The 23,354-nt window shown below is 45.4% G+C and overlaps 1 protein-coding gene across 50 annotated transcripts in view; it reads left to right on the top strand.

The window, feature by feature from the left end:
• NFIX (nuclear factor I X) overlaps positions 1-23,354 on the top strand; it is a 5,476,577-nt gene that overhangs the window by 285,768 nt on the left and 5,167,455 nt on the right. For 44 of the 50 annotated variants that reach the window (XM_078684524.1, XM_078684487.1, XM_078684494.1 and 41 more), the window contains one exon: positions 68-162. The exons of the other annotated variants lie outside the window; for them this stretch is intronic. The gene's annotated coding sequence lies outside the window, so the exon portion shown is untranslated. The remainder of the gene's footprint in view (positions 1-67; positions 163-23,354) is intronic. 50 annotated transcript variants of the gene reach the window in all.

The raw sequence follows: 23,354 nt of genomic DNA, 5'->3' as shown, positions 1-23,354 counted from the left end.
TATATGTTTAATTATCAACTAATATTTAAGCTTTATTTATATATTTTTTTCATTTTGATTTTTTTAGAGTTTTATATAGCACAAACTAGACCCGGAGATATGAGGTATCAGAGCGCTTTACATGAGCACCAGTTTCGTTACAGATGGACACATTGATTTTTGGTAGGTACAGGGAGATTAAGTGATTTGCCCAGAATCACAGGATGTTTTGCATCTTTGCCGAGACTCAAACCCAGTTCCCCCAGCTCCGAGGTCGACTGCTCTAGCTGTAAGGCTACATCCTCTCCCAAATATATACTTTTTTACATCAAATGAAATGTTTTTTTTTTAAATGTTAAAATAAGTTAATTTAATTGAATATTAGTTCCTACGGTCTTTTATTTTAAGTCACTGCCTCCTTTATTTCGATTTTAGGATGTTGTAGTACCAGTGGTTGCCCATTTATGGTGCTGGACCAAGTCCAGTTCTGAGATGGACTACATTTACAACTGTTTTGTGGTTCTTTTTTTACTGCAGTAACTATAGAAGTATAGTTTGTGATTAACAATGGGCTCACTCTGTTGTAGGTGGGTTTATGTCCTCCCTAAACCCTTCACTTGCCCTGCCTTAACCCATCCTAACTTCTCTATAAACCCCTCCTTTAACCCCTCTTCCCTCCCTACTACCCTCCCATGTGCTTGTAAATATTCCAGACACTCTCCCCATCCCTCCCACATTACAACTAAAACGAATACCTACTTACAGTTGGGATAGAGATCTCTGTACATACAATATTGGAGAGGCCGAGCGTAGACCTTTGCATGTACATTAGTGAATAGATTTTTTTTGTAGTATGTGAGTAGTACTATAAAAATGCTACTAAATGCAGTTTGTGAATAGGCCACACATGTGCAGTGACTCTTTGCACAATGGTTTTTATCAGAAACATGAATGTGGACTTGTGTCTGACTCTGCCGCTTCTCTACTCGGCTCTTGTGCACTGCTCTACTTCCCTATTTTTGGGCTCAGTCCACATTCTTTTGCCTTTCTTATTAAGGATTATTGTGTAATTGTACAAGGTTGAATATCTGCCAGTGTTGCATCTTTTTCGTCGCTTGTTGGTGATTAACACTCCCAATCCATCCCATGATGTGTTCGAATACCATGCAAGTAAATAGCTCAAGGATTCTGCCTGAACCAGACTGACTAAATTATGGTCAATAAATGTGTACAAAAATATTTTACTTTCTGTGACTTTCAATTTGTTCTTTATTTTTAAATATTCAGTTAATGTTTAGCATTTTGCATTAATTCCCATAATGTAGAATATTCCAAATATAGCAACCCTGTAGCATTATTTTTCCAAGAGCAAACACTTAGCCCCAGGAGAAACATGTTGGTCTAAATACAGAAGTTGAATGGTTTGAAGCATAATCAGTGCCTCTAAAAGTCCACTAGTCTTGACGTCACTTCACTCACATAGCCACTTAGATATGACGGGGGCAATTCACAATGGTAAAAAATTACATGTGAAAAAATCACATGTAAGTGTACTCTAATACTTTTGAATAACTTTACTACTTTTGGCTGTTCACCATTTACAAGTGAAAAGGTTACTCAAAAGTGCACACTTACAAGTTTCCCCCCCTAAGTTACAAGTGTGATGGTACTACTTGTAACTTTCACACATAGGCAGAGGTGTTTGCCACTGGGCAGAGATCTCCCTATGGCAAAATACAGGGAATAGTTTACTTAACTTAAAAAATAAGTTAGTAAAAATGATTCAATAGTAATCAAAATAGATTTAAAATATTTGTTTTAAATGTAGAACAAAATGAAACAGGCGACAGCATTAACTTACTTTTGAAATAAATCTTTAACAATTTCTAATATATTAAATATATCATTTTTTTCAGATTTAAATAAAACAAAATCCCACATAAAGTATAACATTTACATTTGTTTATTATGTAATAAAAAATATTTTAAGTTGTGCATAGGATTAATGAAAAAATATATATAATGTTCTTTTTCCAAACAATAAAGTTCCATTAATGTTTACGTTTAAAACAAAATTATGACCATATTTCGTAACCAGCTAATATTTAAGTTGTATTTGTACATTAAACTAAAGTTATATCTTTGAAAAGTTAAAAAGAAGTTAATTAATTTTAATATTGGTTCCTACTGTCTTGTATTTTGGTCTCTACCTCCTTTTTTATGAGAGGGTGTTGTAGTGCCTGCTGTTGACCATGTGTGTTGCTGGACTTAGTCCAGCTCTGAGATGGAGCACATTTGTACAACTGTTTTGTCTTTTTTGACTCGTTACCATAGCAGTGCAGATTGTGAATAGCAATGGGCTTACCCGTTTGTGGGAGGGTTTATGTCTTCTCTAAACCCTTCACTAGCTCTACCTTAACCCCTCCTTACTCCTCTCTAAACCCTGACTAGCCATTCCTTAACCCCTTCTTCCTCCTCCCTAGTTCCCTACAATGTACTTGTAAACATTCCTAATTGTAAGTTTCTGGCTCACCATATGATATGGCTTGTGGGGCCTTATTGTGGAGTACACTCATGGATACCACCTTGGGTCCAGTCAGTATCATTTACTTAACCTTAGTTCAACCCTGGGTAGCTGTGATAGTTGGAGACACTTACACCCTGATTTGCTGGAGGGCACGCACTTTACGTCCTACACGGGCACATGGGCAAGGCTAGATTACATCTTCGTGTCCCAGGGTTTAGCCCCGAACATTCTCACTTCTCGACATTTACCCAGAACACATTCCGATCATCGCCCTGTTTTCCTGTCCTTGGAAAAGCCTGGCTTTCACAAACCCCGTCCACCTTGGCGACTACATCCCAACATCCTAATTGACACTGTCTTCTGCGAAGAACTTAGAAGTGACATAGCAGATTTCTTCCCCCGGAACAAAGACACGGTGGATAGTGTGGAAACGGTGTGGGAGGCGTTTAAAGTCACGGTGCGGGGGTGGTGTATAGCCAAAAGCTCAGGGGTGCTCAAAGATATACAACGAACACTGCGCAGATTGGAAGAGGAGCTTCGAACTTTAGAGACTCGTATGGTGCGGGGGTTAGATGGGGAGGCACACAGCGCGTTCAGAACGAAACTGTCAGAGTACGAAGCAGAAGCGCAGAGAGAGGTACACTTCAAGGGGAAACACTGGCGAGCCCGTGCTTATAATGAGGGAGGGAGACCAGGTAAAGCGTTGGCCATGGCAGTGACATTGGCGCGAGGTTCGAACACTATCTTAGAGTTAACTGCAGCAGATGGGACGGTCCACAAAGACAATGCTGGCATACTCCACACACTCCAGACACACTACGAACAGTTGTACACCTCACGAGCCGCTGGGGAGTTTGACCTGGACGGCTATCTGGGGGATATAGCACTTTGCTGGATCAGTGAGGTCCACAGACAGTTTCTGGGGGCACCGCTCGAGTTGGAGGAGGTGCGAGATGCCATAATGTCCCTGAGCAATGGGAAAGCGCCGGGTCATGATGGTCTCCCCGCGGAGTTTTATAAATGCTACGTGGAGATTATGGCTCCGGTGCTACGTGAGGTATTCAATGATGCAATGGAAATAGGGGTACTCCCGAGATCTATGCGAGAAGTCATTATAACATCTTTACTTAAGCCTGGGAAACTTCCCACACAATGTGATTCATATCGCCCTCGGTCGTTATTGAACTGCGACGCCAAAATTCTGGCGAAGGTACTTGCAACCAGGCTTTCCTTACTTATGACCACGATCATATTGCCTGACCAGTCCGGCTTTGTCCCCACGAGATCCACATCACATAACCTTCGCACTGTATTTTCCCTCATTCAAACTGTTCACCCGGAGATTCCCCTGGCCGGGGTTTTTTTGGATGCCTCAAAGGCATTCGATTCTGTGGAATGGGGATTCCTATTCGCAGTCCTGCAAAAGATGGGATTCCCTCCTGTCTTTGTGGCCTGGGTACGGTTACTCTACACATCTCCAATGGCGAGAGTATTTGCGAATGGTCAACTTACTACCGCTTTCGCGATAACGAGGGGGACCCGACAGGGGTGCCCCCTTTCCCCATTACTTTTCGCGGTGGCAATTGAACCACTGGCCTGTCGCATCCGACAGTTGCACAAGCCCAGCGCCTTCAATTGTTTTCAGCGCCAACTATCAATTTCGTTGTATGCCGATGATGTCACACTTTACGTTAAGGACCCCCAGGCTAATCTTAACTCGCTGTTGCGGGAGTTCGTTGCTTTCGGATGCCTTTCAGGTGTCTCTATCAACTGGAGCAAGTCCCAGATCTTCCCGCTGACACCAGCAGTTGCCGAATTCCCGCTCGATTACCCGCTTGAATGGTGCACTTCGGAACTACGCTACCTAGGGATACAGATCTCAAGAGACAAAGGGGAGACATTGCGGATGAATTACGGAGTGGCCATCACCAAATTGACTGATTCGGTGACGCGGTGGATTAAACTGCCCTTATCTATGGCGACGAGAATCTCCCTTGTCAAGATGGTGGTACTACCGCGTTTCTTGTATATGTTCCTCAATATTCCCTATCACCCTGGAGCATATTTTTTTAAAACCTTACGCTCGGAACTTATCCGACTGGTGTGGGGGGGAAGGCAGGCTAGGCTCCGCTGGGCAATATTGACACAACCCTATGGAGCGGGGGGCTTTCATGTCCCGGACTTCGAAATATACTACTTAAGTGCTCAGGCGCACTACCTATATCATTGGCTACGCCCAACTGCTTTCATGCCACAAGTGGCAGCGGAGGACTGGATAGCGCACCCGCTGCCATTGGAGGGAGTGGTGCACGCCCCCATAGCCGCGCTGGAGATGCATTCAAACACTGTATCCTGCACGATAGAGGCGTGGCACAAGATAGGGATGCGATTGCAAACCCCGTTACTATATACGACTCGTATGCCACTAGCCTACCATCCACAGGTGACACTCTTGCGAGAGGTAGGATTCCGACGAATGTGCAGGAGGTTGGGGGTGGGGGTGTGGGGGGATCTATTCCGGGATGGCAAGTTCCGATCTCGAGATGACTTTTTTGGAGGTGGCGGACATACCCCTCTGGAGCTCTTCTACTACCTACGACTCAGGGAAGGCCTGAGGGCCTTACTACCTGATTATCCTCATGAACCCCCCAGCTTAGCCCCGCTCACCGTAGTGCTGAGCAGCTCTGATGGCACACACCTGGTTTCTAAACTGTACAAGTGCATTCGAGAGGAACTACCTGTAGTACCTAGTGCGGCTAGAGTGCACTGGGCGAGTGACTTCGGAAGGGATATCACAGATGCACAATGGAAGTACTGCTGCGATTTGTCAGGGGAGGTGATGTCTAGCTGTCGCTTTAAAATCATACATTATAAATTCCTCCATAGGATGTACTACACGCCAGCGCGGAAATTCCGGTTTGGGCTCGCCGACTCGGACAGGTGTGAGCGATGTGGTCGGGAGGGAGCGGACTTCTTCCATTTATCATGGACCTGCCCGCAAATACAGGAATACTGGGCGCGGGTCTGTGAGGGCCTGTCCCACATGATAGGTGCTGCACTGACCCCAGACCCGATGTTATTCCTTCTAGGCCATACTGCGCAGATAGCACGGACAGTTAGAAAGTTCACTAATGTAGCACTACTGTTGGCACGGAGACACTTAGCGTGTAGATGGGGCCGAGGCCGCGCTCCTAAGTTTAAGGTCTGGTTGCACGATATGCTATACTGTCAGGAGCAGTACAGTGTGTTTTCAGAACTGGTACCTTTACGCTCGAGACCAGTGGACATCTGGGGTCCCCTGCAGGCCTACCTTCTCGCTGACACATCACAGGGGGAGGAGGGTGCTGAAAATACTGACACGACATACACACAGATTATTTGAATGGCTTGTTCTCATTTCACACTTTCTGACCTGTGCTGGAAAGGGTTTATTGGAGGATTGTTGCAGTATTAGAGATGTATCCGGCATGGAGCCTCCCCTCCAGAAGCTGTGTATTACTTGACTGCTGACCTACCTTTGAAATTTTGGCTGCATGCTTTGCATTGATGTTTTTTCTTTCACAGGCACTGTCTACCACCACTGCATTGACTTTACCTCCCTGGCTATTCTATCATGCTACCTACCTGCATCAAAGCCCCTGATGGAACTGCATTGTTGTTTAGCTGATGTGTAATACCTCTATCCCCCTACATTCCAGACTGCGGCTGTGATCTCCCGATTCTGTTATGTCATATCACGCTTTCCTGACTGTATATCTTCCTCAATTGGCCCCCTAAGGCAATGATCTGAGATACATGTCCTACATCTCTTGTGTTCTTGCGGTTGATTGACTCTCACTCCGCTCCCAGGGTATGGGAGTTCAATGCCTCTGATTGCACTAATACAGGTGTATCGCTGCCGGCCTTGTATGGTTGTAGGCGCACTGCTGTGTATGACTGATTGAATGTTAATAAAAGTTTATAATCCCAAAAAAAAAAAAAAAAAAAAAAAAAAACCCTGGGTAGCTGTGGCTACGAGCCGGAAGGCTGAGCAATGGAACTTAATGTAAAGCATTTAACAGCACAAAACAACAGAATAAGAAGATCACACAACAAGGAAATCTCACAATAATTTATAAAAATAGATCATATTTTTATAAATTTTTAGTGTCCTTGGTCATCAAAATCAACAAGCGGGTTCAGGAGATATCGATTTTTAAAGTAATAAGTACATTTAAATGCAACCACAAACAAGCATTGGTCAACAAAAACTTTGCAACTTTAGAAAAGTTTGAAACATGCGCCTATTCGGATGTCTGTGAGCCAGCCACCGATTGGCCACTGGTGGCGGGCCCTCCAACATCTACAGGGGCGGTCCGCCCAGCGGATTCTGATGCAACTGTTGGAGGCATTGGGCGGAGGGATTGACCGCTGCTTTTCCGACGGGCTGCAGTCGGACCGTAATGCCTACAATAGGGGCAGTGCCTGCTTAGGCACCACCGTAAGGATTACAGTGCGGTTTCCCTCTGCCTTTTCATGGTGGTCCAACCGCCATGAAATGGCAGATGAAAATGGGTTTTGCGGCACCTAGCAGGGATCCCTTCCTCCCAGGGCCTCCACTATGGGGCCAGGGGGGCACATGTGGTGCCCCCCACACACCCCTGCACAGTGTGGCAGGCACCACATGGTGCCTGGCACAAGGTGCATGGATGTGTAAAATATGCCTTTTTCAATTGCAACTTGTGCTGCGGCCCTTTTTCAGGCCGTAGAACAAGCTGCAATAGGAAAAGCATATTTCCGAATGCTGTGCCGGCGGTCGCTTTGTAATACCAGGAGTGGAACCGCTGACTACTAGTCGGGCAGTTCTACTTCCACTGCGATGTTGGTCGAACTCTTGTCCAACCGACATCGTAATGAGCCCCATAGTTGGCGTTTAATTGGGCAACCAATTCTAACAGGGCAGAGGTCTAGGAGTCTAGTATTAATATTTTTGTCTTTTACCTGGCCACCACAGTGTTTCAGAAGCAAGTCTCACACTTTACATCACGACCGCCATATACTTCAACGGAATGGTCCTGATGCTGAGGGATGCAGGCAAAAGATGTTGTGCAGTCTATGGGATGAAGTGCTTTTAATCCCCTGGTCTACGGGTGGGTTGAGGCAACTTTGACCACAGTACTTGGGGTCTCACAATGTCCTCTTTCCCACAGTCGAAGTCTACCTGCACCTGGAGACTTGTTCTCGCGACACAGCGTTCTCAGCGAACATGCTTGGTGGGGGCTCCCTTGGTTGCGACGAATCCTATCCCAGATAGCACTCCAGAGTCTGGGAGACAAAGGTGCAAATTTTGGCTATCTTGGATTTGTCTCTCTGTATTTCTGGCAACTGGCAGTGGCACAGCAACTGTGGTGGCTACCACTTTGTCGTCTTGGGCACCTTCAGCACTTGTGTCCCTGGAGCAGGTACCAGGGGATCAGCTGACTGATCCTCTGAGTCACTGGGCTCAGTGAAGTTGAGAAATTGACTTTCCCCATTGCAGTAGCCTCAGGCACAGTCCCAATCTCACTAGCCCAAAAGTGTAGCAGGTGCACTCTTCATGACGGAACAGCCTCTTTTTGGGCAGGGAAAAGGCACAAGGTCACTCCTTGTTTGGTCCTCTTCTCTTCTCCACTGTGTTAGGGGCAGGGTGCCAGGGGTACCCTACTTATCCAAGGAAGGTACCCTGAGGGGACTCCGCGGTCAACAGGCCAATGGACTACTGGGCCCCCTCCTCTCTAGTGATGAAGTTCCTGTGATGTGGGATATCTCAGACTACCCCATTTTTGCCCCTTCCAAAATGGCACGACCCTTCCTTGGTCACCAGGAGCACGGTAGCATATCCCAGAGGGGTTGTTACTAGTGCACAACATGGCCACGGGAATACTGGTTTGGACACAGGTTTCCTTTCCTTGACTTTGTCTCCTAATTATCTGTAGGAACAAAAGGCATCCTGCTCAGGGATGTTGTCACAAGCGGCCCTTCAAAGGCAGCTTGACCCTTTAAGTCTGCCTTTGGACTAATCCTCTGAGTAGCCACGCTGGGAGAGGAATTCACACCTTGCTCTTTGGCAACTGCCTTTGTTCTCTTACTTGCTCCCATACCTGGGGGTCAGTCACATGTCTCCCCAGGCGGTCAGAAATCTGTCTAAGTGTCAATGCCTTTGTGAAGCCACTGAACTAACTGAAGTGCAGAGTGGGAAACCTTTGAAAAGTTGCTTAACTTTAATAGTGACTTTAAATTTGGTCTTGGAATCTGGTGGGATTTAATGCCAGAATGAATTTGATATCTTACTTGAAGCTGTTAGGCAGTCTCACTCAGAAATTACATGGGCTGAGGTGCCAGCCGGTAGCCCTGTGTTAGCCTATAGGGATCCTAACCTTTCCACAGTAAAACAACAGTTTAGGAGTGTTGCTGCTATGTTTTACGTTAGTCTGTATTGCTCCCATAGGGCTCTTCAAGCTTTCCTTTGGGGAAACTTACATATAACCTTAAGGGAAGTGGTGACTTTGCCATTAGATGTAATTGCAAAGTTGAACTAGCAGTATAGAACACCGCCCTGTCAGTCTGCAGTGGCATATTGAGGTCCATTTGTCTGTCACATGCAGGGTGGCACAAACAGTGCTGGAGCCCTGTGTGAACACTCTGTCTTATACCTTTGGTACCATATACTAAGGACTTATTAATAAGTCAGTCCTTGTCAATTGGGTATAACCAATTAAACATACCTTTTGCAATGGGTCAGAACACCTCCACTGAGGTCTGGACAGCAGGCCTCCGTTCTCTTTCAAAGTAAAAAATCCAGCAGCTAATAGCCCAAATGGGGCACAAAGCGGAGGAAGATCTGCACAAAAGCTTGTTAACTTACATGACCCCCTAAGCAAATACGTCTGGGAGACCTCAACCCCAATCATGGTGAGTCTCCCTGACCATTCAGCGAGGAAGGATATAGGAAACTGGCTGTACTATGGCAAGGCCTGTTCTGCCTTACTTCCTTCTGATAAGCTAATTCCCACTGGGGCTCTGACCTACCTCAACTTTGACAGGACCCATCCTAAACTGGACTTTAACTAACTCTCTGTCTCTCTCATCCTGCTCTCCCTTACTTTGGGTATAGGGCACCTTCCTCCCCTAACACAATATTGGCTAGGCCAACGCCTAGCCTACCCAAAGAGGTTATCCAGCAGTAGAGTAACCCCACCAGGACCAACAGGGTCTGGGGGCCTACATTACTACTTGTCTTGGTGTCTGACCTCATTGCTAGAGACAGTGCTGCCGTAAAGGCAAACACCCTGCAGAGGCTACTGACAACTATCAGAGCCCAGAACCACACCCTTAGCTCTCCACTGACAGATGGATGCGCTCCCATAGGGTATATTTTGGGTACTTGGAGCCCTTCTGCATTTTCAGAGTGGGTTGCTATCACTTCATGTGGCAGACACCCTACTTCCACTCCTCCTTCTGTCAGATCTGTTGGTGAACAGTTGCATGAAACTTCAGGACTTCTTGAGGGACAGGAAATGCCTTACTAGTCGCAACTTTGGGTTTCTTCCCTACTGGGTTAGAAGTCCCTTGGCTCCCTGGCTCTCTTTTCTTTGCAATTTTATATAGCACAAACTCAACCCAAAGGTATCAAATCGCTTTACACAAGCACCAGTTGCATTACAGACGGACACATTAATTTTTTAGCATGTGGAGATGAAGGGATTCACCCAGAATCACAGGATGTTTGAGCATCCCGCCAGACTCTAATCTTGTTCCCCAACTTCAAAGTTGGCCTGTTATATTTCATATCGGTACCCTGATCTAGGTCGAGGGAACACCGTACACTTTCCCTACATCATCTCCCCGCCATTTCATATGAACGAGCCTTATAAGGACATAACACCAAATAAGGACACTGCCTTGTATGGACATAACGCCTTATAAGGTCTGTAGCCTTTTATGGGCTAAACCTTTCACCTAGTTCATGATGAGGGTGGGTTCTGCCCGATCGATATTGCTAAGACGTCATCTTTAGCACATATGAATAATTTATGAGTACTCTCTACAGGAGGTCCACTTCACCTCTCCCATCGACGCATAAGGTTTAATCCCCACCGTCATCCCATACTAAACAATGGGGAACATACGTACATAGACTGTATAAATACAGCACCTCTTGCTATCAGAAATGGATCTGGTCAGAGAGAAAGTTGCAGACAAAAAGAAATTTGGGCCTTCTTACAGAAAACCTGTACCAGTCATGCAGTACACAGAACAAAAACTGTGCTGCTACCGCCTCTTGCCAGGAAAAAAAGAGAAAAGATTTGTCTCAATTAACTTAATCAAACCACACTATGTGGTCGATACTAAACAGTAGGCCCAATGGACACCGATGTAGCAGACGTCCTCCTCTAGCTACAATCCAAGAAGTTCAAACAGAAAGACTCATCACGTTTTAAGAGTCACCTGTAAGGAATGAAGGAACAGGAATCATTGCTATGGAAATTGTTCCACTTGAACCGAACATTCAAATTCATGATGAAAATCAGAATAATTCACAAGTTGCAATTAGACCTAACTCAGATGTCTACATCAACATGCCTCATCGAGAGGAATATAACATTTCAACCAATTGATCAAACAGCTTCTTGCTATTTCAACTCTTTGATACCTTTTTTACTAGATTCAAACGAGCCGGAAACGACGCCAGCCAAAACACCATTCAAGCAAGAATTAAAGAACTTTGGGGCATATTATCAAGCACGGCGTTAACATTATCGCCGCTTTAGCGGCAGACAACTGCTGCTAAAGAGGCGATAATGAGCTTGATAATATGCCGTAGAGAATTCCCATAGAAGCCCATGTTCACACCAGAACATGGGCTTCTATGGGAATTCACAAGGGCGTAATATCAAGCCCATTATCGCCACTTTAGCAGCAGTTTTCTGCCGCTAAAGCAGTGATAATGTTAACGCTGTTTCTTGATAATATGCCTCTTTCTTCAAAAGACATACCTGGTTTCACCTTGGTTTGAACTTTGGGTAATTTCTGGGATAATGTTTTCTCTTTTCTGGCTAGGTTTAGTATTGACTTTTAGCATGCTTATTAATGGACATTATTGTAGGAGGGTGGGTACCTGACTATGGTTACCCCAGATTTTTTGCCTTGTGTTTAGTTGGCCTGGGACCCTGCTAATCAGGGCCCCAGGCTATCTGCTCTCTCTTGAAAATGGACTCCATGTACCCTAGGTGCATAACTAATTGGGATTGGATCACCTTATGAGCCCCTGTACAGTGTACTATAGGTACCCAGGGCATAGGTGCATCCAAGGCCTACCAGGGGCAGCAGCATATCTTTTGCCACCCCTGGTTGGCCATCCAAACTGACACAACTGGCTGATCACTCAGCTGAGGCAAGGTTGTGTAATCACCCCTTGCTTAGATATAGTATACCTATGTCTAAACCTATATCTGGACACATATGCACCTATAAGTCACTCCTAAGGCAGGCCTTAACAATCCTGGAGGCAGAGTGCTTGGTTTTATGTGAGATAGTGCTCTAGCATGAGCTGAGCCTGTCTGCAGCTTTCGGAACCATTTCCTTATAGCTGTTCCAGGGTATTGCCATACCATATACTCTTAAGTGCATTATAATCCTCGCGGTTATTGCTAACTTTGGTTTGGCTTTATCAAAACATGTCGTGTAAGGTGTCATACACTTTGGAATACTACCCCCTCGCCAGTTCTGGCGACGGGGTAGCATTCCACCCTTCTAGAGGGAGAAGACATGTTACTTTACTTAAACGCGGTTAAATCTAATCAGAGCCTCAGCATCACAAAATGGATGCTGCTGCCACAGACACGGGTCTGGCCTCCTGCTGCTGACCGAAACTCCGGCAGGGGAGGCCTGGACAAAAGGTTTCCTGTCACAGGGAAGTGTTACACCACCCCAGACAGGAGATAGTGGATTGAGGCAGGCAGGGCGAGTGAAACTAGACACTGCCTGGGGGGCACAAGGCTCCTCATGCATAGCCCAGTTCAAACCGGTGCTGGGGAACTCCAGCCCCAGCTCTGGAGCGAAACTGGACAAAGGGAAAGGGGTGTAACCACCCCCTTCCTGGGTCCCACCCATAGGAGGGACCTAGCAGGTTATCCAGCCCCTTGATTTGGAATAAAGGTAGGAGCTGTGCCCATAGACTTTAGATAATCCTGACTGAAACTTGGAAACGAAACTCTGGACCCTTCGACATCCCACTCGACGTGGAAGACTGAAGAATCTCCCTTGTGGTCAAGGAGTGACCACCCTGTGCAAACAGGCACCATCTAGCGCCCAACGGTTTGCTTTGTTGCAGCTCCCGCCTTAGCTCGAGCGACAGAGATCGACAAGAACCGGATTCCCAGACATCCAACAGCCCGATCCACAGCCACAGCAAAGCTGAGACCCGTGGAGGCGACGTGAGACGTGGGACCGGCCATCTTGAAAAGACTGCGAAGTGCTGATGAACCAGCGGCCTATAGGAAATATGTCATAAGCTACGCTACCCAACTTCACAATTTTCACCATTAATCATAAATCAATTACAAGGCCCATTATCTAACATGACATATATTGACCAACTGAATCATGTGACCTAATTAACCTATTCACAAATTATATACATTTATATACAACCGCGGTAAATGAATTCATCATATTTTACAAAACTCTACAAATTAATTAAGCCACTGTGGCGATAAGATCTTGCTAATGGTAACCTAAACTCATGAAATAACAAGACCAGCTTGAATTTCAAAGTAAGATTTTATTAGCTATTTGTTTAATAAATGCATTAGAAATCTTTATTAGAGCATTTTTATTAATGTATTGGTAAATAGTAATGAATGATTTAAGTAAAATTCAGTAGCATAAATCAATTAGAAAATAACAGTTTTTGCATTATTAAAATCCTAAGTCCCTAACTAAACTTACTATAATAAAATTTAAAGAATAAAAAGTCTTTTTGAGTTTCTTACGTGTTCCAAAAGAGAATCGTCAGCACGACATGCCCATCCAAAGGTTAGCAAGAAGCCAGATTCCTCTTCCACGGGGAAGAGTTTTTATACGGCATGACTTTTCTGAACTAGGCAAACTCCCCGCTGGACAATAACGCTGCCGATAGCGGGAGGGTGCCCAGCGCTGTCATGGCGCCCGCTTGCCACTTCAGGACTTAACCACCACACCGGCGCTGTTTACCGGACCCTCGCGCGACCGGCGACATGGACTGTGGTGGATATCGGGAGAAGGTGCATTAAAGGAGGCCATTAATCAGACCAGCGCTAACCAGCATTCCGGTCAGCGTCGCTTCATATCTGCGAGGGGACACAACAGACGGAGACCCGACGCCCAAAATGGCGGCCTCGCTGAAGTCTTGACGTAAATAGCCGAGAGTTCCCTCCGAGCAGGCAATACCCCGTAGATGCAGGTACAGCTCTTGTTTTGTGACCTACTAGCGACATATATGGGGGCATCCTCTTCCGATAAACACACCGACCCTGAGACTCTACCCTAAAAAGTGGCAATGCGCAGAGGTGTCTTCACAAGATGGCGGAGCCCACCACTCAGGGAACGTACTGGCGCCAGACATTGAGTTTGCGCTTCGTCACCAACGCAATGCGCCTGTAGCACTGTTCAATCTACGTGCCTGCATTCTGGGACCTGGGACGTTATCGCATAACCGCCGCACCTTCAGGCCAACCGCGCCACTGATATCGTGCCACCACCCCTCCCCTCACGACGGCCCTGGGAGATGATCACCGTGAGTCCTGTTCGGTGGTGAGCGACGCTACCAACACAGTCCTGCCGCTTCCACTGCTCGCCTCGAGCCCATATCTACACGAGCACCAGGACACCATGCACTCGACCCTGCCTCTTCCCAAGGACCCGTGTACAGACCCGGTGAACCAGACACTGCAAGCAGACCGCGCCACTGCCCTCGCACCTCAACACCTCTCTCAGCTACTCGTTTGGGTGCTCACAACGGACAAGACGGCCCAAGTGGTCGTGTGAAAAGCCAGCGATGACCAACCTCCCCGGTGGTCCAACCCATGGCCCTCTCCACACACCCACGTACGTAGGAGCATGAACTGATACTTCACGCGTGATGGACCCTGCGCTCACATAGCCACACAGGGGGTGAAGACCGGGCATCCACCCTGTACCATCCAACAGCGACAAAATTGTTGGGCTACACCGTTCATTATAACGTACACAGACTGGTCCGCGTGGGAGCAGCTCGACAACTCTCGTCGCCACGTGGGTTCACACGCGACGTGCAGTACCACAAGCAGTACCTAACTCCACCGACGTAGCTGCCCCCGGGAGCGGCACCTCCAACCTCAACAATCATGGGCAAACCTGACAGACAGCAATCCAAAATCACCTTCGAAGCACGCAAAGCACCGAAAGGCCACATAGAGACGGTGGACGAAGACGCGGCGAATGGTAATTCGGAAGAAAGCAACATGGTGGACATTCTCAAGGCCATTAAATCCAACCTCCAGGATATTAACGGTAAACTTGACAATCTGACGGGTCGCATGGACAGAATGCATGCGAAAATGGAGCAACATAGGGAGAGACTGGACGACGCGGAGAAACGTATATCCACAGTAGAGGATGACACCCATGACACCACCGCTAAATGCACAGGCATGGAGAAGGTCCTGGAGGTGATCAAGGCAAAGGCGGAGGAGTTGGAAGCCCGCTCGCGTCGAAACAACATACGCATTGCGGGCCTTCCCGAAATGACCAACACGGGCCGCATGGAGCCTTATGTCGAACAGTTATGCAAATATATCTTTGGTGAGGGTTCTATGTCCTCTGTGTTCATCGTCGAAAGGGCGCATAGAGCGTTGGCGCCGAAACCACCGACGGGTGCAACTCCTCGGCCCATAATTGCCCGGGTACTAAATTACAGAGATAGGGACACCATCCTACGACTAGCAAGGGAAAAAGGCACCATCACGGTAATAAATTGGACTTTTACCCAGATCACACCTATGCAGTCCAACAGGCAAGAAAGGAATTCAACACCGCCAAGACCAAACTGCGAGAATTGCAAATACCGTATGCCATGCTCTATCCAGCGCGTCTCAGAGTCACATGGGAGGAGAAACCGGTCTTCCTGACTACCCCTAAGGCGGCCATGGACTTCATTAAAAAGGTGGCGTCCAAGAGCAAAAAGGTGACCCACCGAGAGAAATCCCCAGAAACGGAGTAAGGTAAGGTGACGAACTGCTGCACTCAATACTGTGAGATGTACTATATCTGTCACTAGATGCCTTACGGCATAACCTCCCCCCGGGCACAGGCCAACTAGCCTGCGGAACTCTGCTCATCCAGAGTCAGCGAAGGAATAAACTATATTATGCTGGCTGGCACCTGTGTGACATCTCATCACAATGAGGTGAACTAACCTACCCAGTTCAGGTCACTAGACTCACGGCTTTCCTGATATGAGACTCCGGCTGTATTGACTTGATGCAACATGTATGCTGCTGTTGCGTGGACATAGACTGTGACACTCATCAGGCGCTTTGTGTTGAAAACTGTGTCATTAGCATGATACAAGCAGCTCCCTATCCACTTGTTGATAATACTTTGCTATACTTTCAACCTAAACTTTGCTTTTATAGATTATGATCTGACCCCGTCCTTTTAGTAGGATGGCGTATGTGCACCCCCGGCGGACCTCCTCATGGGAGATCCCCAAAAAGTTATGGTTATTAAAGAAGTTACTCAGGGGATATGGCTTCGGCAAATTTGGGTTGCTGATGTGGGTGGGTGTGGGTCCAGTTGGGGTTTAGTTAAACCGACGATGCCAGTGTATTTAAGACGCATTGCTGATACCCGAAGTACGTTGAAAAAAAAAGAATGTGGCATCAATATCCCTCCTTGTCTGGTAACGTGTACTGCACTTAATGATTTACAGCTGAAACGTCTATGGTTATGTATCATTTCAATGTTGACTGATGGCTAGAAGTAATGAGTTGAACCTGTTGATGTGGAACGTACGGGGAATTGTTAACCCAAAAAAAACTAGACAAATATTTGCGAGTCTGGACAGACACTACATAGATATTGTGTTATTGCAAGAAACACATATAGCTCCGACTATGTCCAGAAAGATTGGGTCCCGGTGGGCTGAGTCATGCCACTCATCCACATACTCGTCCTATTCAAGAGGTGTGATGACATTGATTAGAAAAGGTGTTAACTATAGAATTGACAGATCTATCTCAGACCCGCACGGTAGATATGTAGTCGTGTCTGGGTTATTACGTGGTCAACCCCTCACACTGGTGAATGTTTACGGTCCAAATGTGGACTCCCCCGAGTTTTTCCAAGAGCTATGGAATAGAATGGTGGAATTCACTAACACGACTATCATTTGGGGTGGGGATCTAAATGTTGCACTGAATGACACCCTAGACCGTTCAGGTACCACCTTAGAACCACACAAGCAAGCTAGAAGCAAGATACATGACATGATGCACACTTTCCCATTGCACGACATCTGGAGAGCCAGACATCCTGATGTGACTGCTGCCACTCACATTAATGCTATGTACAGAAGCTGGTCCAGAATAGACTACTGGTTGGGGACTGATAGGGCACTGCTGTGGACGGACAACATCACTATACTCCCCAGGACCATATCGGATCACAACCCGATCAGGTTACAGGTCCGAATCCCACACTACACACCCCCACCATTCAGCTGGCGATTTAATGCCAAGGCGCTTCTAGACCCCCTATATGCGGATAAAATAGCGTCCGCAGTCACGGAATACTTCCAATTCAACGTGGCGTCAGTTGAGGATCCGGGCACACTTTGGGAAGCTTTTAAAGTGACACTGAGAGGGGTTTGTATTAGCACCAAGACATTAGAGACCAACTTCAGAAATGTGAGGCAAAGATAAGGACGCTCGAAATGGAATATGATAGGACGCAGGATGCTACTGTACTGGGGGAATTACGTACAGCATTCACGGAACATCAAATGTATGCCACTGATGAACTGAAATATGTTACTAAGCGTCCACTAGCCAAACAATATGGGGAGGGAGGAAGACCTGGTAGGATACTTGCATCAAAGATTTGTGAGGGAAAACCGCCTCAATCCATCACGCAGATCAGAAACACCGCAGGCATACCTCTGACACAACCCGAAGACATCCTACGAAGCTTTGTAGATAACTACAGCACACTGTACACGTCCAAACCCACACCACCCCAGGCAGAAACACTGGACTATCTCAATAACACAGCCATCGCCTGGTTATCGGACAGACAGCGGGAATACCTTGCAATGCCGATTACAGTAGAAGAGGTACAGGACGTAATTCGCTCCTTGCCTAATGGCAAAGCACCAGGCCCGGACGGTTTTACCTGCGAATTTTATAAAACATACGCGGACACCTTAGCGCCACACCTAGTTGCCATGTATGGCAATGCGTTTGATCAGGCCACACTTCCACCATCCCTAAGAGAAGCTGTACTAATAACACTGTTAAAACCCAACAAAGATCCTGACTGCTGCGATTCCTACAGGCCCCTTTCCCTGCTGAACGTAGATTCGAAGATACTGGCCAAATTACTGGCGGTCAGATTACAGCCCTTGATGACTAATTTGATATTGCCTGACCAAGCTGGGTTCATACCCACCAGGGCAACCTCCCACAATACGAGAACATTGTTCGCGCTATCACACTATTTAACTCCTGACACTAAAGCGGTAGCGGTCATGCTCGATGCTGCCAAAGCATTCGATTCCATTGAATGGTCATACCTACTTACAATACTCCAGCGTATGGGCTTTCCACCACGGTTTATCACATGGGTGAAGCTCCTGTATACCGACCCAGTAGCCAGGGTCCGAGTAAACGGGTATATATCCGGCCCCTTCCACATCGGCCGTGGCACAAGACAGGGTTGCCCTCTGTCCCCATTACTATTCGCGCTCGCGCTGGAACCACTAGCATGCATCATCAGACAATCCTATAACCACTCGGCTCTGCATTTCCCAGGTCGACCGCTACATATTTCTATGTATGCGGATGACATGCTGTTATATATTAGGGACCCTGAACAGAATATGAACCCGATTCTACGTGAATATATCAAATTTGGCAGACACTCGGGTTTGCAGATTAACTGGGACAAATCGGTAATCATCCCCCTTACAGACACCACGGCCCGACATTCCATAGATTTCCCATTGGACTGGCAGACAGATCCGGTCCGATATTTGGGGATCTGGTACAGCAGAGACCCTGAAGAAGTCATCAGCACAAACTATGGCGAGTTCTGGATAAACTGGAAGGGCGGGTGGACCGCTGGATACAGCTGCCGCTGTCACTGGCGGACCGCATTGCCATAGTCAAAATGAATGTCCTCCCCAAGCTTTTATACCTGTTTAATAATATACCGATCACGCCCCCGAAAGCGGTGTTCAAAAATATAACTTCGATGGTTCTGAGACTCATTTGGGCAGGTAGGCAGGCACGCATAGATTTGCGAACTCTGACTTTGCCCTATGAGAAAGGTGGCTTCTGTGTTCCTGACTTTTACCTGTACTATCTCTGTGCCCAGGCACAGTATATCGCATACTGGTATCACACGGTTCCCTATCTGACACACACAGCGGTGGAGGAAGGGGACGCCTTTCCGACGCCGCTTACTGCGATGATCACGCATAAGCGCCCTCCGCTACACGCCGCGGATATTAACACAGTAGACACGACAGTGGCTGTCTGGGTCTCTATTGGCCGCCTAACGCACAAAACACCCCTCTACGCACCACCATCCCCAGATATCTGTCACTAATGAACAAGTCGGTATGGGTCTTCTAAAACAGGCCGGTATTGACACGTTAGGAGATCTCTACCATGATGGGGTATTCAGGAATTTAGACGATTTATTGTATATCAGTAATCAAACCGCCCTGTTTCGCTTCACATATTACAGGTTACAAAGAGCAATTCGTGACCTATACCCAACCTACCCGGCTGAACCCGCCTGCCTGAACACGCTGCAGTGCGTCATCACCTCTTCAAATTCGGCACACCTAGTCTCGCGACTATACAAACTGGCCCAAAGCGAGATCCCATTCACATCCACTAAAGCTTGGGCGCGCTGGAATGAGTGCCTATCAGACCCTCTAACTGAAAAAGAATGGTACACCACCTGCTCACTAATCAAGCTACTCACTCCTAATGGCAATTTACGCATACTACACCTAAAATACCTCCATCAATCATACCACACCCCAACACGTCTACACAAGTTTGGGCTGCGAGAAGATGCCAAATGTAAAAGATGCGGGGTGCAGGACGCAGACTTCATACACCTTGCCTGGTCATGCCCGAATGTACAAGACTATTGGAGGCAAGTGATTATAATTCTCCGGAGAATGGTGGGACTAGAGATTGACTGCACTATACAATTGTGTCTTCTAGGCCTGCTATGAGGGGTAAGAGCAGGGAAACGTAAATATTGTGCAATCGCCCTGTTGTTAGCCAAAAGGCAAATATCGCAATGTTGGGGCGGCTCCAGAGTACCAACCACGAAACAATGGCTAAAAGACCTAGCGCACTGCAAGACCCAATTGCTGACTTATGAAGAAGAGCTGCCAGCAAAGTCTAGACCGACAGACTACTGGACTTATCTTACGAACTATTTGCAGACTGTAGACGACTCGGAATCTCCGTGAACCCTTCGGCCACTAGCCCTGCCTTTCTCAGGTTTACTATGGGACATTTGTACACTGAATCAATGTTACCGGATATACTGTACAGACTATAGTGATGTCTAACTGTTATCATGCATGTTGGGATGACGGATGCGGGAATGTACTGGTATCTGTTGTATTACCATTTCTGATGGTTGTACTTACTTGTTTTGAAAAGCAATAAAAAAAGATTTAAAAAAAAAAAAAGAACTTTGATAAATCTGTCTACCTGTCAATACCATTCCACAGGTTTTTCTTTTAACCGAGGAAAGTCATTTGTGAAAAGCAAAATATCTTGTCTTGACCATGGGACATGAACATATCCTCCACCTGCAATTTCTCTCATAGGAAATTGTTTAGACATTTTATCAAATTTATCCAATCTTTCATCTTCCTTCCTTTTAGTCCACTTCACTCTCCATTTACTCAAGTCACCTAACTTTTTTGATGTAAACAATTAATTCTTTTATATGTGTTATTCTTCCCATTGTGTTAAAGTTCCCAATGTCCTTTTCTGTAAAATCTAATATGTAGTGTTTTCCTAAATTTTTCTGTTTGCTCAAATCAATTTCCAGTTCAACTGCCAGTTCTTCTAACTGATCATATTTATTCTTTGTTTTCCATTGAATGCTCTTACAGATGAACAGGAGTTCATCATCTCGATAATACTTCAAACTGTCAGGACCAATTGTGCCAATTATTAATTCTTCCAAATCTGCTTTCAATTTCGCAACATCAAATTTTAAATTTGAATCTCTTTTCTCAGGAGTTTCAGCATCTGATTCTGCACCCATCGGTGACTGGTTAAAAGAACCTTCATTAAAAGTCAAATCAGGCATTTTTGTTTTTTCACGATGAATTTCAGATAAATCTGAATAAAATTTCTCAGCTACTTTTTGAATTTCTGCATTTAATGGAATTATCAAACCTGTCTGTTTAATTTCTTTTTTATCAAAAATAGGCTGAACAGGACCAATCGTTACTGGAACTGTTACTGCTTCCATGCCTTTCGTTATCTGTTGAATTAATTTTTCTTTTGATCGAAAATATTCAGAAGTATTTACAACTTCCTCATCTCTGGCAGCTCTTGTTAAATTTCTAGGGGCTTCTCTTTCTATTGGTGTTTCTGAAAAATTCCTGCTTTCATTATAAACACTAAAATTTGTTCTGGTTTCTAATCTTTCTGGAGTTTCAAAAGATTCAGAATTATTTGGGTACAATTTGGGTGAATCATTTAATGGAGGTGCACTTGGTGTGGTTCCTGTAGAAACCATCGGAGTAGACCATGAACAAGGCTGTCTAAGTGGAGTTTGCTTTTTATTCGTGGTAAAAATTTCTTCTAAGACTGCAACTTCTGATTCACTTTCTACTACAACATTATTTTTCTTTTCAGTTCTCTTTTCACCAGGAGACCCCAAAACCATTTCTCTAATTAAATAGAGACCATCACACATATCTCCCTGTCTCCACATACGCATTCTATCTTCATGTGTTTCTCTTCTGTAACTCGGTATTTTTCGAGGTCTTTTTATTCCACTTGCTTCTTTTTGAAGTTGAAACATCTCATCCTCCCATTCAACTAAAGCTTCAAATTGTGTAGGCCTAGGCTTAGGTATAAGAGCTGACATCTTTTCTCTTAAATTCCTTAAAATTTTTATGTTAAATGAACCATCGTCCGGCCAAACCAATACGCCATCATCTTTTGTATAATGCTTCCATACATCAAACCACAGAACAGTATGATAACCATATTCACCTTCCATATACGCTGCAGGTGTTTTGTATTTATGAAGTAATTTACCACCTCGCGTTTCAATTTTCTTATCAGGTAAAATAAAAAATTTCAATTTCTGAAGCATTGTAAGCTTTTTCTCAACATGTTTGTAATAATAACTCATTTTTAAATCAAATCCACTCAATTGGAAATAATCGTAAAAGTTTCCTGGTTGTTCCGTGACACTAACCAATCCGTGCGCGAAACACACCAACAAGCCAATCAGGTTCGAGCTACGTCACTACTTTGCTCGACCAATAAAAATGGAGCTTCCCATAAGAGCTAATCAGTGTCTAGCTCCACTAAGTCACGTGAGCCAATCAGAGTACAGCCTGTGACGTATGATATCCAATCACTGCGCGGACCGTGTGACGTACACAGTCGCTGCGGTTTTTCGTGTCTCTCTCTCAGTGCTCACTCCTCCTTTACAAAAACTTTTCACAGCGCCATTTTAAGAACACTCTTTCAATAAAATTAATTAACAACGACAAAAAGGACGACTCATTTGTCTGTTTCTCTAAATAAAGTGACAGATTTTTACAGACTTACAAGAATTCTTTTACGTGGAATAGACGACGCTATTCTCACAGAATATACATTCGCCGATAAAGTAAACCTTTTCTTTACCCTTCAAACAGGTAAATAACTAACGCGTTTCCCTCTGAATGCATTTAAAGTAGCAATTCAAAGTTTGACTCGAACGAAATTACGAATTCAATTACGCACTTTCAAACGGAAAGTATCCCTAACCATACACACATGAAATCTTGGCAGGACTCTAACCAACCACAGATAACATGAATCGTTAGTAAAATAAGCGACGCTATTTTACCCTTCTCTCAAGCTTGAATATATTCTATTACTTTCTCGCAGTGAGTTTTAGAACGGGCTCATTGTCCCTATACTCAAAGTTTCAATTTCATAGACAATCCTCACTAAACATGCACTCTATCTAACACACCTATATCCCTAACACGTGTTGTACGACCACAACACTTGTGATATACGACGATATCACAATTCTGAAACAGATCAAATGTACTGTGTGACTACACTCTCGTCACACTACTCTGTACCGGTACAACTAGGATTTTTCACACTGCAGGAAAAACCTTTCAATTACACATAACAAAAGAACGAACTCAACATATGTTAAACATCGATCCTATGTAACTACTATGTAGCATGTTGATTACCATAGCAACCATCAAGTCTGCTACCAGGAAATTGGTCCAGCGGCCTATAGGAAATATGTCATAAGCTACGCAACCCAACTTCACAATTTTCACCATTAATCAAAAATC

The sequence above is a fragment of the Lissotriton helveticus genome, chromosome 1_1 (assembly GCF_964261635.1).
Source record: "Lissotriton helveticus chromosome 1_1, aLisHel1.1, whole genome shotgun sequence".
NCBI lineage: Eukaryota > Metazoa > Chordata > Amphibia > Caudata > Salamandridae > Lissotriton > Lissotriton helveticus.
The sequence above is the reverse complement of the archived record's forward strand: the minus strand, read 5'-3'. Positions and strand labels throughout refer to the sequence as shown.